The sequence below is a fragment of the Chelonoidis abingdonii genome, chromosome 2, assembly GCF_003597395.2.
Source record: "Chelonoidis abingdonii isolate Lonesome George chromosome 2, CheloAbing_2.0, whole genome shotgun sequence".
Classification (NCBI taxonomy): domain Eukaryota; kingdom Metazoa; phylum Chordata; order Testudines; family Testudinidae; genus Chelonoidis; species Chelonoidis abingdonii.
Window position 1 is genome coordinate 50210842 of NC_133770.1, and position 11691 is coordinate 50222532.

The window sequence follows — 11691 nt, forward strand, 5'->3', positions numbered from 1 at the left end:
ACCATCCCTCTGCGGAGCATAGCCAGGAGAGACGGGAGGAGCATACCGCAGCCCTCCGAGGACCATCGGCCCCCCCCCAGGTGCTTTTTGTTCCGATCCCCGCATCCACCTCCTTCGGTGAAGATGGACCGCCGGCCTCCGCTTCTTCTAACGCCCTGGAGAAAAGGAGGGGGCCAAGAAACACGTCACCTGCCTCCTGCGAGGGGATCCTCGGGGCTGGCGGCCAGACGCCTCTCCAGCTCCAAGACCTCCCGCTCCAGCTGCTCTATGGCCGCATCCCTCCACCGGCTGGCGCCCCGGGTGTAGTCACGGCAGAAGAGCCGGGCGCGCACCTTCCCCAGATCCCACCACCGCCACGCCAACTCAGTTCAGTTAATGGGGGGCATGTGAGAAGCTGAGAGTGAGAGGGTGTGCTGCTGGAAGACACGGGAGGAAGGTCCTTTAGTGAAGATAAAGAAGGTGTTTGGAGGAGGCCATGAGGAAGTAGCCCAGGGAGTTGTAGCTGTCATGCAGCCGTTACAGGAGGCATTATAGACAGCTGTAATCCGCAGGGCCCTGGGCTGGAAGCCAGAGTAGAGGATGAGCCTGAGTTCCCCCGAAACATCCCAGTTCCTGATCAGACACAGGAGAAGTTGACCCAGACTGTGGGGAAGATCACTGAGGTGAGCAAATCAGCCAATAAGCGCAGGACCCACCAAGGTAGAGGAGGAACTTTTTCACAATTCCAGTTGATTTACTTGATAATTATAGGGTACAATGAGAAAGTAAGCAATTTTTCAGTAATAGGGTGCTGTGACACGTTTGTATTTTTATCTCTGATTTTGTAAGCAAGTAGTTTTTAAGTGATGTGAAACTTATGGGTACACAAGACAAGTTGGACTCCTGAAGAGCGGTATAATAGTCTGGAAATGTTCAGAGACACTGTTTTAGAGGATTGTGTTCTTTGTGAGCAGTCAGAATCATCTACTATTTTTTACTATTATTTTTTTTTCTACTTTCCCTAAACTCACCTGGTCACTGATTCTCCAGTAAGTTTTCAAGAAGTTAATGAGCTCATAAACTTCAGGCCAGAATATATGTGCACTTGACTGTGATTTTGCCCACCTACTTATTCTAGTAAAGCCAATAGAGATATTTTGACACTGCAACAGAAATATGAAGGTTTCAATACAGTCTTTGGATATCTGTTGGTGACTTTAGACCATGAACTATCAGTAAGAATGAAGAAAGATGTTTTTTAGAACTGGCTCCATGCAAATTTGTATCCACTCTCCCTGATATTTGAATGTTTGTATTATGCAAAGTGACAAAGAATTGAAGGAAAAAGAAATTATACTATTCAATGTTGGTCCTTTGCATTTTGTTCAGCAGTTGATAATAAATTAATTTCTTTTCTTTTTGTCTTGATTTATTTTACTTTCATAATGTGACTTTCATTTTAACAGACAGTGTAGGTCAGTCTGTCATTTGGAGTTATAAAAAGGACTTGAAAAGTTTATACCAATTGTTGATAGGGAAACTCTATGGTTGGCTTTTGAAAAATCACTGAAATCGATCAACGAAATAATATAGTGCTGCCAAAATGTGGACTTCTGTCTAGGGCACTGGAGAATTCAGAAAAAGATCAAGTAAACCTGCTTTTATCAAGTGCAAGGAGAGTGTTGTACTGCAGAGTTTCCACATAAAGATCTATTGGATACACCCAGATCTTCCATTTGCATGCAATGTCTGACAAAGTGAGGCAGAACATTTTCCAGGGCTACTGCCAGAAATGTACAAAGGATTTTTTCAAGCTTATCTACAGATGTAAATAATCTTTGACATTTGTTCTGAACTGTAAGTGATTATGTTTATTTCTTCATTGCAAAAAAGATAGGGGAGCTTAAAGTGGGATAACTAACATCCATTCACTATCCTGCTGTAAAATTTTAGTGGAGGCAAGGCACTGTTGTTTTATTATAAGATCAGTCACGGACGAGGACAGAATGTTGACTTTGCCTCGCTACCTCACAATAAAAACTACAGTGGCTTGTCTCCACTAGGATTTTATAGCAAGGTGACTATCCTGTTAGTTCTCTCATGGTAAACACATTTTTTGGCAGTGGACAAAGCCTAAGGGACTTTTGACCACAAAATGTGTTTTAAGGCAGTCTGATGTTCTCAGTTGCACCAGAGAATTCAGGTTTTCTGAAAGGCTGTAGTGGGGGACCAAAGCACAATAATGTGGTATGAAACACCTTAAAAACGGTGGAAGATGGAGAAAGCAAGCTTCTTGGTATGTTCCCTCCCTGAGCCTTCTGGTAACAGAAGCGCTGCACAGCTGAGCCTCTATGAAGTTTCAGTGGGCACTTGAACAACACCTTCCAATTGGACTAACTGTACTGGAGAACATTTCAAAGTGCTAACTCCCTTTCCAGTGCTAACAGACTCTTCATGCTGTGTTTCCCTTGGATATACAGAGCAATTACTTCTAAATACATGCATTTGCTTTAATAATGTATTTATAGTGCCCACATCTGTGCCCACTAGTTAATAAATTATAGAACAATACATTTCATTCTATAAGATACGTGAAAGCTGTTAGCAGAATCTTTATTTCACTGCCACTTGTATAATTTTTTTTTTATAATATATAAATCTCAAGTTGGCCCTTTGCTGCCGCGTTTCTGTTCTTATCCACCAGCTGGGGGCATTTTGCTATGCCAAGATAGGCAGAGCTGCTTTCACTGCCCAAGCTGTACTAGTTTGATATCAAACCAGACTTTTAAGTCTGATCATCTGAAAATAGTAATATGTAAACATCCACTAATAAGTTCAAAGATTCTTCCATTTAATTATTGAAAACCAGAATAGCCTTTTTAAAGTCCATTTTTACATTAATCCCAGCTCATGATACTTTTGCAGAATTTATTTGAATGGCAGTTAGGTGCCAAAAAGACAAGAACAGTATGTAAGATTTTAATGGTGCAAATTGAAAGTTTAGGGACAATTTTTTCTTTTTATTTACATCAGTGCCACCCTAATGTCACTGGGGAAACAAGGGTCTAACCAAGGACAGAATTTAGCCCTTAGTACTTATCTTGTCATGATACATTCTGTCCAAAGTGAGATGATCACATCTTCTCATAATAGATGTGTCATACACTCACCGTCCCAGAGAAACTCCTCATAGCGAGACCCAACATTGCAACCTGTAACGGGATGGCTTGCCCTATGGGCTGGAGAGCTTGGAGCTAAGCCAACCCTAATTACAGAATGAAGACCAGCTGAGAGGTGATTCCATTGTAAAAGGAACAGGAATTTGCAGTGAAAGGAAAGGGGAACCTTAGGAAGTTGTGGTAGAGTCTGTAGAAAGTGTGGAACACTCTCCAGGCAGGCAGGTGAAAGAGAAACCTTGGGTTGTGTGGACTTATGAATGAACTTTGTTTTGGGGGTTTGAATTTTACTTACAGTTCATTTTATATTAATAAACCCTGTCCCCAAACAGGGATATTTTTTACCAAGAAAAAGGCCTGAAGTAAAGTTTATTTGAATAGTTCAAGAGGACAAACCTGAGTCAGGCTGCCTGTAGTGTGACTCTAGGCCAGGAGGGTTGTCTACAGGAGGCATCCAGCCTAGTTACCCAACTCGTTTGCCTGACCCTCCATCTCTAGACTTCAGTGGTCTGTGCATTGACTTGCCCTGTGGCCAGGTCACACTGAGACTCCTACCAGAGGAATTAAAACTCTTCCACACTTCCCAGCCTCAATCCTCCAAAGAGTTTTTGCCCCTCTCCCAGGCTCCCTCTGGAGGTAGCATTCTGTACTAGAATGATGAAGAACTGCAGAATTCTTCATCATTCTAGTACAGAATGCTGCCTCCAGAGGCTTTCTCCCTGGAAGCCTGGTTCCAGCTGAGCCACTGTCCATCTGCAATTCTTCCCGGGAGTCTCTTTCCTCCATAACTGCTTTAGGAGTCGTCCCTTCCCCAGATGCCCTCTCCCTAGAAGTCAAGTTCCTTCCTTCAGTTCTCTGTGTGGTTTCTCTCCCAATGAGCAAATACTTTCAGCTACACCACTCCTATTGCCCTGCAGTCCTTCCTTTAGGAGAACTGTGCACTCAGGTTCTCCTGAGTTGGGTCTAATCCTTAACTGCTATCTTCCCCTCCAGATGCCACAGAAGGGGCTAACTGGGCTCTCCTGCTCCCCATAACCCTCTCACTGTCAGGCAGGGTACCTCATCACAAGGTGCATAGGCCAAGATCCACGAAGGCATTTAGGCTCCTCACTTAATGGAAGTTAGAACTCTAAATACCTTTTCTGGGTGTGGACCCTATTGTTAAATTGCTCCTTTCCAATCCCCTGCCAAGCTATAGTAACCAGAAGTGATGCAGCATTTCTCCCCAGGGTCTGGGAACTGCTAAGCAGAAGCTTCATGGGAGGTAATAAGTGATAGTTAGATAGAGCAGGGGATTGCTAGCCTCATTTCCTCTGCCACATCTCATCTCTGCTTCCCAAATCCAGCTGCATAACAGTGCACCAGTGGAGGGAAGGAAAAAAGGCACTACAGAGAATGGCTCAGGTGGAGATCAAATTGGGAGGAAAAACTATTCCAAGTTCCATTCACAAGCCAATCTTTGTCCTCAAGTCCTGCTCTCCCAACAGGAGGTTGCAAAAGGAGACATCACAGTACATTGTGTCAATGTTGGAAAAGGAATCTTACATGCACTGCTAAACTATGCTGGGCTCATCAGACTTGGCTGGGTTGACTCTCCCTCAGTGGGCAAATACACTCCTGGGCTCTGCTAGGCTCTTCTCCAGCCATTTAGCAGGGTTACATTGGCTTCTTTCCCCCTTGCACAGTTGAACTGCAAAGTTCTGCTATGTCTGGGCCCTCACAGTTGGTGGAGGAGGGCAGGATTTGCCCCATATTACAAATCAATAAATGCCAGAGCTGGTTCAAAATCCCCCGCTCCCACCCCAACATTTTTTACCAACTCTAATAGATGCTAACATATAAGTTTCACCACTATGTTCTTTAAAAAATGAAAGATAAACATCACAGTTATTTTAAAGAGAATTTTAAAAGCAGAATTTGGATGATCTTAGTGTTTTGGGTATGTCCAGACTACCCGCTGGATCGGCAGGTAGCAATCGATTTATCAGGGATCGATATATTGCATCTCATCTAGACGCGATATATCGATCCCTGAACGTGCTCCCGTCGACTCCAGAACTCCACCAAAGTGAGTGGCAGTGGCAAAGTCGACGAGGGGAACCACGGCCGTTGATCCCACGCCGTGAGGACAGGAGGTAAGTCAAAATAAGATACGTCAACTTCAGCTACGCTATTCGTGTAGCTGAAGTTGCATATCTTACATCGACACCCCCGCCCCACCTCCCCAGTGTAGACCAAGCCAGAGACAGCAATTGTAAAGGGAAAATGCTCTTCCTTGATTCCATAGATAAGGTAATATCGCTAACCTAAGATCACTGCCATAAAATTATCCACCAAAAGATCAGATCATCCTTCCTCAATACTAGTCATTCAATCTTTGTTCTGCTTTCCTTCAAACTTTAGACAACTAGATGCCGCTTGTCTGTTTTTACTTCTGTTTTCGGGGTTGTTGGGGTTTTTGTTGTTGTTTTTTTGTTTTTAAGGAGTCCCTCGGTTGCTGGCTAATATGACAGCAGTTTTCTGTCCTAAACTTTTCCATATATAGAAAATAAATCCTTCAGACCCTCATCTGCTTTCTCTCACTGTCTGAATACATTTTTTTTATTAAATGACTTTCATGCTAATGAGGGGTCCTAGAGACTTGATGCCCTTTGTCTCCAAAACCGTTATCACTCTGGCAGCAGTAGCAGATTGGGCAGGCAGCTATTTCCCCAGATCCCTGCACTATATGTAAATGGAGAGTAACAGAGCTCCTGGAGTGCTGCAGTGGTTTTGATTTTAAATACCAAAGCCAGCTGGGAAACAGCTGGCTTCCTGAGTGGCTTTTCAGCTTCTCCTCTCTCTATTCCTCTTTCTACTCACCTTTCCTCTTCCATACCTAGCACAGTTCTTCTTAGCTCTTTCCTCCTTAATCCTCTTGACAAATTAGTTTCCAACATTTCAGCCTCTCATTTTAACTCCCCCACCAGCTGTTCCTTCCTTTTCCCACCAGAACTCCCCAGATGCCCCAGGGAAGGGTGCATTCTCAGGTACCTGTCTAGGTGAACTCCAGTCACTAGGAAAAGGCAGGTGTTAGTAATGGGAGATTCAATCATTAGAAACACAGATAGCTGGGTTTGTGATGACTAGGAGAACCGTATGGTGACTTGCCTGCCTGGTGTGAAGGTTGCGGATCTCTCGAGGCATCTGGATAGACTTATGCGTAGTGCTGGGGAGGAGCCGGTGGTCGTGGTACATGTAGGTACCAATGACATAGGGAAGGGTAGGAGAGACATCCTGGAGGCCAAATTTAGGCTGCTAAGGAAGAAACTGAAATCCAGGACCTCTATGGTGGCATTCTCAGAAATGCTCCCAGTTTCATGCGCAGGGCCAGGTAGGCAGGCAAAGCTTCAGAGTCTCAATGCATGGGTGAGATAATGGTGTAGAGAGGAGGGGTTTAGATTCATTAGGAACTGGGGAAACTTTTGGGATGGAGGAGCCTATATTGTAGAGATGGGCTCCACCTAAACCAAAGTGGAACCAGACTGCTGGCACTTAACATTAAAAAAGTTGCAGAGCAGTTTTTAAACTAGGAGATGAGGGAAAGCCGACTGATGCAGAGGAGCACGTGGATCGGACAGAGACTTCTCTTAAAGGAAAGTCTATTGATAGAGATTCTCTAGGTTATAGTCGGGAGCAAAGGATGGAAGAGGATAATGTAAGGGTCAGATCAGACAAGAAACATTCACATAAACAATTGGACACATCAGAAAAGGGCAGACAAACAGTGACAAGTTTTTAAAGTGCTTGTACACAAATGCTAAAAGTCTAAATAAGATGGGTGAACTAGAGCGCCTCGTGATAAAGGAGGATATTGATATAATAGGCATCACACAAACCTGGTGGACTGAGGACAATCAATGGGACACAATCATTCTGGGGTACAAAATATATCAGAAGGATAGGATAGAACAGGTCGTGCAGGGGAAGGGGAGGAAGTGGCACTATATGTGAAAGAAAATGTAGAATCAAATGAAGTAAAAATCTTAAGTGAATTCACATGTTCCATAGAATCTGTATGGATAGTAATTTCATGCTCTAATAAGAATATAACATTATTATCGACCACCTGACCAGGACAGTGATAGTGATGATGAAATGCTAAGGGAAATTAGAGAGGCTATCAAAATTAAGAACACAATAATAGTGGGGAATTTCAATTATCCCCATATTGACTGGGAACATTTCACTTCAGGATGAAATGCAGAGATAAAATTTCTTGATACTTTAAATGACTGCTTCTTGGAGCAGCTGGTACGGGAACCCACAAGGGGAGAGGCAATTCTTGATTTAGTCCTGAGTGGAGCACAGGATCTGGTCCAAGAGGTAACTATAACAGGACCGCTTAGAAATAGTGACCATAATATAATAACATTTAACATTCCTGTGGTGGGAAGAACATCTCAACAGCCCAACACTGTGGCATTTAATTTCAAAAAGGAGAACTATGCAAAAATGAGAGGATTAGTTAAACAGAAATTAACAGGTACAGTGACTAAAGTGAAATCCCTGCAAGCTGCATGGGCGCTTTTTAAAGACACCATAATAGAGGTCCAACTTAAATGAAAACCCCAAATTAAGAAATACAGTAAAAGAACTAAAAAAGAGACACCGTGGCTTAACAGCCATGTAAAAGAAGCAGTGAGGGGTAAAAAGGCATCTTTTAAAAAGTGGAAATCAAATCCTAGTGAGGTAAATAGAAAGGAGCATAAATACTGCCAAATTAAGTGTAAAAACATAATAAGAAAAGCCAAAGAGGAGTTTGAAGAACAGCTAGCCAAAAACTAAAAAAGTAATAACAAAATGTTTTTAAAGTACATCAGAAGCAGGAAGCCTGCTAAACAACCAGTGGGGTCCCTGGATGATCAAGATACAAAAGGAGCACTTAAAGACGATAAAGTCATTGTGGAGAAACTGAATAGATTCTTTGCTTCAATCTTCATGGCTGAGGATGTTAGGGAGATTCTGAAATCTAAGTCGGCTTTTGTAGGTGACAAATCTGAGGAACTGTCACAGATTGAAGTGTCACTAGAGGAAGTTTTGGAATTTATTGATAAACTTAACATTAACAAGTCACTGGGACCAGATGGCATTCACCCAAGAGTTCTGAACTCAAATGTGAAGTTGCGGAACTATTAACTATGGTTTGTAACTGTCCTTTAAATCGGCTTCTGTACCCAATGAGTGGAAGATATCTAATGTAATGCTAATATTTAAAAAGGGCTCTAGAGGTGATCCCAGCAGTTACAGACTGGTAAGTATAACGTTGGTACCAAGCAAATTAGTTGAAACAATGGTAAAGAATAAATTTGTCATACACAGAAGAACATAACTTGTTGGACAAAAGTCAACATGGTTTCTGTAAAGGGAAATCATGTCTTACTAAACTATTAAAGTTCTTTGAAGGGGTCAACAAACATGTGGACAAGGAGGATCCAGTGGACATAGTGTACTTAGATTTCCAAAAAGTCTTTGACAAGGTCCCTCACCAAAGGCTCTTACGTAAAGTTGTCATGGGATAAAAGGGAAGGTCCTTTCATGGATTGAGAACTGGTTAAAACACAGGGAACAAAGGGTAGGAGTAAACGGTATATTCTCAGAACGGAGAGGGGTAACTAGAGGTGTTCCCCAAGGGTCAGTCCTAGAACCAATCCTATTAGATTTATTCATAAATAATCTGGAGAAAGGGGTAAACAGTGAGGTGGCAAAGTTTGCAGATGATACTGAACTGCACAAGATAGTTAAAACCAAAGCAGACTGTGAAGAACTTCAAAAAGATCTCACAAAACTTAGTGACTGGGCAACAAAATGGCAAATGAAATTTAATGCGGATAAATGTAAAGCAATGCACATTAGAAAAAATAACCCCAACTATACATACAATATGATGGGGGGCTAATTTAACTACAACAAATCAGGAAAAAGATCTTGAAGTCATGGTGAATAGTTCTCTGAAGACGTCCACGCACTATGCAGAGGTGGTCAAAAAAGCAAACAGGATGTTAGTAATCATTAAAAAGGGGATAGAGAATAAGAAGGAGAATATATTATTGCCCTTATATAAATCAATGGTACGCCCACATCTTGAATACTGCATACAGATGTGGTATCCTCATCTCAAAAAAGATATACTGGCCCTAGAAAAGGTTCAAAGAAGGGCAACTAAGATGATCAGGGGTTTGGAATGGGTCCCATATGAGGAGAGATTAAAGAGGTTAGGACTTTTCAGCTTCTAAAAGAGGAGACTAAGGGGGGATATGATAGAGGTATATAAAATCATGAGTGAGGTGGAGAAAGTAGATAAGGAAAAGTTACTTACTTGTTCCCATAATATAAGAACTAGGGGTCACCAAATGAAATTTATGGGCAGCAGGTTTAAAACAAATAAAAGGAAGTTCTTCTTCACGCAGCACACAGTCAACGTGTGGAACTCCTTGCCTGAGAAGGTTGTGAAGGCTAGGAGTGTAACAGTGTTTAAAAAAGAACTAGATAAATTCATGGAGGTTAAGTCCATTAATGGCTATTAGCCAGGATGGGTAAGGAATGGTGTCCCTAGTCTTTGTTTGTCAGAGGGTGGTGATCGATAACAGGAGAGAGATCACTGATCATTACCTGTTAGGTTTACTCCCTCTGAGGCACCTGGCATTGGCCACTGTCGGCAGACAGGATACTGGGCTAGATGGATCTTTGGTCTGACCCAGTATGGCCGTTCTTATGTGCCCCTGAGCAGCAGAAATCCTGATTTGCCAGATGTATTTGGTGTCCTTCAAGTCTCAGCTAATGGGGATTCTGCTGTATTTCAAGTCTATATTTTGTAAAGGCTGATAATGTAGTTTTGTATCAGTGGCCCTGATATACTCAAACAGTCTCATTGACTGCAGTACACATCCTGGTGTGAATAAGCGCTGTTGATCTGGCCCTTATACTGGAAGAGACCAGTTTACCTAGCTTAAAATCTGTATGCTACAGTGCAGTGCAATATACTTGAATGTTTAATCATTATTTTTATAATTTAAGGTGAAATAATAAATGCCCAACTTAATCATGCAAATAGATAAAATGGTACAAAAGTTCAGTTAGCACTCATATTCCCTCACCCTCCCAGTCTGAGCATTCAGAGAATTCGAGAATACGTTGTGAACTATAAATAAAAGGACTTACTGCACCCCATGTGGCAAAAATGATAAAGGCCCAGGATGGGTGCAGAACAAGATATTTGACAGTACACTGAGGGTCAGATTATATACTTCATACAGAGGTTCATGTTGTGGACAATACACTTTGTCAGCCTTAGGGGAGTTCCCTCAGTAGGCACAATTCCTGTCCCATCTTCCCAGCAGTGTTTTTAACCAGTATTTTGGAGTGAAATTCACTCCTGTGCAGTTCTTGGGAACGTATTTGCCTCTAATGTTCCATCTTTGTGCAGTGAGTGACTCACACTGGTAATTGTTTCCCCTTCCGATTTTCATTTCCTTACTTGTCGTCATTTCTCAAGCACTAGACATTCCAAACCCCTAGTCATCTTAGTTGTCCTTCTCTGAACCTTTTCTAGGGCCAGTATATCTTTTTTGAGATGAGGAGACCACATCTGTATGCAGTATTCAAGATGTGGGCATACCATCGATTTATATAAGGGCAATAATATATTCTCCTTCTTATTCTCCATCTCCTTTTTAATAATTACTAACATCCTGTTTGCTTTTTTGCTGCAGTAAGTGTAATTATCAGGGCCACCCAGAGGGGGGGGACAAGTGGGGCAATTTGCCCCAGGCCCCGGGCCCGCAGGGGCCCCTACGAGAGTTTTCAGGGGCCCCCATGAGAGTTTTTGTGGGTCTTTGGTGGCAGGTCCTTCAGTGCCGCCGAACACACCCAGATCGAGTGAAGGACCCACTGCCAAAGACCCAGAGCTTCTTCCACTCCGGGTCTTCGGCGGCAGTTCAGCAGTGGGTCCTTCACTTGCTATGGGACCCGCCGCTGCAGTGCCCCAAACACCCGGAGTGGAAGGACCCCAGCCGTCAAAGACCCCAGGCCCCCTGAATTCTCTGGGTGGCCCTGGTAGTTATATCAGAATTTCATACAAATGGACCTTTAATTCTACTTCTACTTTGAATAAATATGTCATGGAATTCTCCCTAAAGAGATGTTCTATCATCATATACAAAATGATCAGTCATTTCTGTCCAGTGGATAATCTTTTTAGGAAGCCTTAGTTAAAATAGTGCTTTACATAGTGAAGCTTTATTTAGAACAGTATCATTAGGACTAAGCAATGACCTAGACTCCCTCGTGTCTTGATTCAATTTTAACAACCCTTTGGTGCCATTGCCTTATGGATTACCATATGCTATACGCTAACTAATAAATACTGTTGAAGAACAGCTAATCTCTTTATTGCTGCTAATCCATATAATTTCCTTAATGAAATATGACACTGTAACATTTACTCTTGCATAAATGCTGTTGTAAATGTGACTAACTTTTGATGAGCCAATTTATA